Source organism: Nicotiana tomentosiformis, chromosome 6, assembly GCF_000390325.3.
Source record: "Nicotiana tomentosiformis chromosome 6, ASM39032v3, whole genome shotgun sequence".
Taxonomy (NCBI): Eukaryota; Viridiplantae; Streptophyta; class Magnoliopsida; order Solanales; family Solanaceae; genus Nicotiana; species Nicotiana tomentosiformis.
The window spans coordinates 122,411,317-122,417,316 of record NC_090817.1 but is presented as its reverse complement, the minus strand read 5'-3'; positions in this window follow the sequence as shown (position 1 = coordinate 122,417,316).

Genomic DNA, 6,000 nt, shown 5'->3' with positions numbered 1-6,000 from the left:
AACTAGATAAAGGATCTCTAGTTGTCGCAATAGATCAATAGTTTCTTTAATGATCAAGTTTGCCTTCGCAAATGAGAAATTATTGGTTCCCCAAGTACACGCAAGTATACGTGGCCGTCAAGTAATAAAGTCACTCGAAAGTCGGATATCGATCCCACAGAGACTTAGATCAATTGTCAACTAAGAAAACTAAAATCAATTAATTGTCCAAGATATTTAAGAATGATGTTTTTCTATTAATCTACTATTGCGAAAATTAAACAAGTAACAACTAATTTATCAAGAATGCAAATGTGTATGATGAGATTTTAATTCAGAGAAGGTGAAAATTTCAGGATTGTGGTTAGTTTATCAATCCTATTAAGTTCAATATTCACACTCATTAATCGAGATTATCTATGGTTGCTAATTAACCGGATCGTTTATATGAATAGTATGTTTCCACAATACGACTCGCCTGCCCATAATATATCAATCCTATATTCCTATGGTGTTGAGTCTATCATGAACGAATATAATACGGTATTCAATTAAGCAAGACCGTTAGGTCTATTCATATCCTAACCGCGAAATCGTCCCCCAAGCCACGGGTTCAGAAACAAGTTCTCTCTAATTCTACTCTAATCTAAACACGGTTTTCCCAAGTATAGCATTGTCACGACCCAAAACTAACCCCTGTTGTGATGGCGCCTATCGTGGAACTAGGCAAGCCGACTCATTCCCAAAACAATCCGATATTTTTATTTTAAAGATAATTTCAAGGTTATTTAACATAAAACCTCCATTTAAAGAGTTCAAATCAAAAAAAAATAGAAGTGCGGAAAAGAAAAGCCTGATATCGGGATGTCACTAGTCATAAGCATATACTACAATCTGTCTAAAAATATCAAGGCTAACTCAGCCCGGAGAATAGCTAAATACAACTATAGGAAGATCAGAGGGAGAAGAGTAGGGGCTGCGATCGCCAAATAGCTACCTTGCTATCTCCAAGAAAATCTGCAACCAGAACACTCAATAACCGCTACCGTGTCCAGCTACACCTGAATCTGCACACAAGGTGCAGGGAGTAACGTGAGTACGCCAAATCAGTAAGTAACAACAATAAATAAAGACTGTGCAGTAGTGACGAGCAATAAAGCATATAACGTTCATATCAGGAAATCTCAGTAAAATACCACATGCTTTTTAAAAATCAGGATTTGAATCAAATTATCTAGTTTAAACCCAGTTCCAGTAAAAATCATTTAAAGACATTTTTCCAACAGTTTTTCAAGCAAAGGCTCAATGCAAAGGTGAGAAAAAATGATAAAATCATAAACAGCCCCTCGGGCAAAACATCACTCATATACAGCCCCTCGGGCAAACCTCACAATCACTCTTGCCACTCGGGCATACCTCACAATCACTCATGCCTCCCAATCACTCAGCACTCGGCACTCGGCACTCGCACTCAGTAGGTACCTGCGCTCACGGGGGGTGTGTACAGACTCCAGAGGGGCTCCTTCAGCCCAAGCGCTATAATCTGCACGGACAACTCACGTGCCAAAATAATAAAAGCTGCAGGCGGGCAGCCCCGATCCACACTCATCCTCACAAATCAGGCCCTCGGCCTCACTCAATCATAAATATGCTGCAGGCGGGCAATCCCCGATCCACATTCATCCTCACAAATCAGGCCCTCGGCCTCACTCAGTCATAAACCTCTCAAGCCACTCGGGCATTTCAGTAAAACAAGGCATTCGGCCCAAAACATTTATATGCATCAAAATAGAGTCATAAAACAGAGTTATGCGGTAAACAAGTATAAACACGACTGAGTATATATTTTCAATCGAAAACAATGAGAGGATGGTAAGAAACAGCCCCTAAGGGTCAAACAGCATTGGCGCAAGGCCCAAACAGGGCATTCAGCCCAATTTACAGAAATTCTTTCAAAAACATATAAGTATCATATGGTTTCAACAAAGTATGCAACTTTACAGTTGCTACGGAATGGACCAATTCACAAATCCCCAACACTGCACGCCCACATACCCGTCACCTAGCATGTGCGTCACTACAAATAGTAGAATGATACAAAATCTGGGGTTTCATACCCTCAGGACTAGATTTACAATCGTTACTTACCTCAAACCGGTCAAATCTCTACCCCGCAATGCTCTTGCCTCTGGACTCGGCCTACAAATGCTCAGAATCTATTCACAATCAGTACAATACCATCAATACGCGCTAATGAAATGAATTCCACAAGAAAAACTACAAAATTAGACCAAAACCCGAAATTGGCTCAAACCCGGCCCCCGGGCCCACATCTAGAAATTCGACAAATTTTACAAAACTAGAAAGCTCATTCACTCACGAGTTTAACCATACCAAATTCATCAAAATCCGACATCGTTTGGCCTTTCAAATCCTTAAATTACTCTCCAAAAATTTCAATCCCTAACCCCTCATTTTCACTAATTACCATGATTAAAAGAATGGTAAATCACCATATATACAAGTATTAGGGCTCAAGTAACTTACATCAACGAATTCCCCTTGATTCCCTCTTCAAATCCCTCCCAAAAGCTCCAAAAACCGAGTTGAAATTGTGTAGAATGACCAAAATTCGCGAAGGGTTCTATTTATGGTTTCTGCCCAGGTTTTTCGCACCTGCGGTCCAAGAAGCCGCACCTGCGCAACTCACTTAATCACCCAGCTTCCGCACCTGCGGACAAATTCCTCGCACCAGCGGACTCGCATCTGTGGTCCCAGGTGCGCATCTGCGAAACCAGCCCAAACTCCTCATCTCCGCATCTGCGGGCTCGCAGATGCGGCCAATTCTTCGCACCTGCATTCCCAGCCTTGGCCCAGCATCTCCCGCACCTGCGCACTCCCCACGCACACCAGCGGCCTCGCACTTGTGACCCTTTCTTCCGCAGGTGCGGAAATAGCAGAAGCAGCAGCTCCAGCTGCAATTTCCAACTTCAACAAATCCGTTAACCATCTGGAATCACCCTGAGGCCCTAGGGACCTCAACCAAAAATACCAACAAGTCATATATCAACATACCAACTTAGTCGAACCTTCGAATCACTCAAAACAACATCCAAATACCAAATTACTCTCGGATTCAAGCCTAAGAACTTCTAAATTTCCAAGTTCGGGAACCGATGCCGAATAACCTCAAATTTTGCACACACGTCACAAATGACACTACGAACCTACTCCAGTGTCCGGAATTCCATTCCGACCCTGATATCAACTTTTCTACTGCCGTCTGAAATCGTCAAATTTCCAATTTCGCCAATTCAAGCCTAATTCTATCACGGACCTCCAAATAACATTCCGAATGCACTCCTAAGTCCAAAATCACCTAACGGAGCTAACGGAACCATCAGAATTCAAATCCGAGATCATTTACACATAGGTCAACATCTGGTTGACTTTTCCAACTTAAGTTTCTACTTAAGAGACTAAGTGTCTCAATTCACTCTGAAACCACTCTGTTCCCGAACCAACAAACCCGATATAACATAATACAGCTGAATAACACAAAAGAAGTAGAAATGGGGAAAACGGGGCTATAACTCTCGAAACGACCGGCCGGGTCATTACATACTCCCCCTCTTAAACATTCGTTCGTCCTCGAACGGGTCTAGAAACATACCTGGAGTCTCGAATAGGCGTGGATATCTGCTCCGCATCTCCCGCTCGGTCTCCCAGGTGGCCTTCTCCACAGGCTGACCTCTCCATTGCACCTTCACTGAAGCTATATCCTTTGACCTCAACCTTTGAACCTGCCGATCTAAAATAGCCACCGGCTCCACATCATAAGTCATATCACCCTCCAACTGAACCGTGCTGAAATCCAAAACATGGGACGGATCTCCAATATACTTCCGGAGCATGGAAACATGAAACACTGGATGCACACTCGACAAGCTGGGTGGCAAGGCAAGCTTATAAGCCACCTCTCCTATCCTCTGAAGCACCTCAAAAGGCCCAATGAACCGGCGGCTCAACTTGCCCCTCTTCCCAAACCCCATAACACCCTTCATGGGTGATACCTTCAGCAAAACCTTCTCCCCAACCATAAAAGACACATCACGGACCTTCCTATCCGCGTAGCTCTTCTGCCTAGACTGCGTCGTGTGAAGCCGCTCCTGAATCAATTTCACCTTATCTAATGCGTCCTGGACCAAGTCTGTACCTAAGAGCCTAGCCTCACCCGGCTCAAACCATCCAACCGGAGATCTACATCTCCTTCCATACAAAGCCTCGTACGGAGCCATCTGAATACTCGACTGATAGTTGTTGTTATATGCAAACTCCGCGAGTGGCAGAAACTGGTCCCATGAACCCCCAAAGTCAATGACACAAGCACGCAACATGTCCTCCAATATCTGAATAGTGCGCTCGGACTGCCCGTCCATCTAAGGGTGAAAAGTTATGCTTAACTCAACCTGAGTACCCAACTCTCGCTGCACGGCCCTCCAAAACTGCGATGTGAACTAAGTACCCCTATCTGAAATGATGGAAACTGGGACACCATGCAGGCGAACGATCTCTCGGATGTAAATTTCAGCCAACCGCTCTGAAGAGTAAGTAGTACCAACTGGGATAAAGTGCGCGGACTTGGTTAGCCGATCCACAATAACCCAAATAGCGTCAAACTTCCTCAAAGTCCGTGGGAGCCCAACTACAAAGTCCATAGTGATCCGCTCCCACTTCCACTCTGGGATCTCTAATCTCTAAAGCAAGCCACCCGGTCTCTGATGCTCATACTTAACCTGCTGACAGTTTAGACACCGAGCCACAAACCCAACTATATCCTTCTTCATCCGCCTCCACCAATAGTGCTGCCTCAAATCTTGGTACATCTTCGCGGCACTCGGATGGATGGAATACCGCGAGCTGTGGGCCTCCTCAAGAATCAACTCTCGAAGCCCATCTACATTAAGCAGACATATCCGGCCCTGCATTCTCAGCACGCCGTCATTACCAATGGTCACATCCCTAGTATCACCTCTTCGAGCCCTGTTCTAAAGAACGAGCAAGTGGGGGTCATCATACTGATGCTCCCTGATACGGTCATAAAGAGAAGACCTGGAGACCACACAAGCCAATACCCGACTAGGCTCCGAAATATCCAGTTTGACAAGCTGGCCTGCTAAGGTCTGAACATCTAATGCCAAAGGTCTCTCTGCTGCTAGAAGATATGATAAACTCCCTCAACTCTCTACCCGGCGACTCAAAGCATTGGCCACCACATTGGCCTTCCCCGGATGGTATAAAATAGTGATATCATAGTCCTTAAGAAGCTCCAACCATCTTCCCTGACGCAAATTAAGATCCTTCTTCTTTAACAGATACTGCAGACTCCGATGATCAGTATAGATCTCACAATGAACCCCATACAAATAATGACGCCAAATCTTCAAGGCGTGAACAATGGCTTCTAACTCAAGATCATGGACATGATAGTTTTTCTCATGGGTCTTCAACTGGCGCGAAGCATAGGCAATCACCCTACCCTCCTGCATCAAAACACAACCAATGCCTATCCTCGAGGCATCACAATACACGGTGTAAGAACCTGAAGCTGATGGCAGAACTAACACTGGAGCTGTGGTCAAAGCAGTCTTGAGCTTCTGAAAGCTCTCCTCACATTCATCCGACCACCTGAATGGAGCCCCCTTTTGGGTCAATTTGGTCAAGGGCGATGCAATAGATGAAAATCCCTCCACAAAGCGACGGTAGTAACCCGCCAAACCAAGAAAACTCCTAATCTTTGTGGCTGAGGACGGTCTGGGCCAACTCTATACCGCCTTTATCTTTTTTGGATCCACCTGAATACCCTCACTGGACACCACGTGTCTTAAGAATGCTACTGGACTGAGCCAAAACTCACATTTGGAGAACTTTGCATAAAGCTTCTCCTCCCTCAATCTCTATAATACAATCCTCAGATGCTGAGCGTGCTCCTCCTGGCTACGGGAGTACACTAGGATGTAA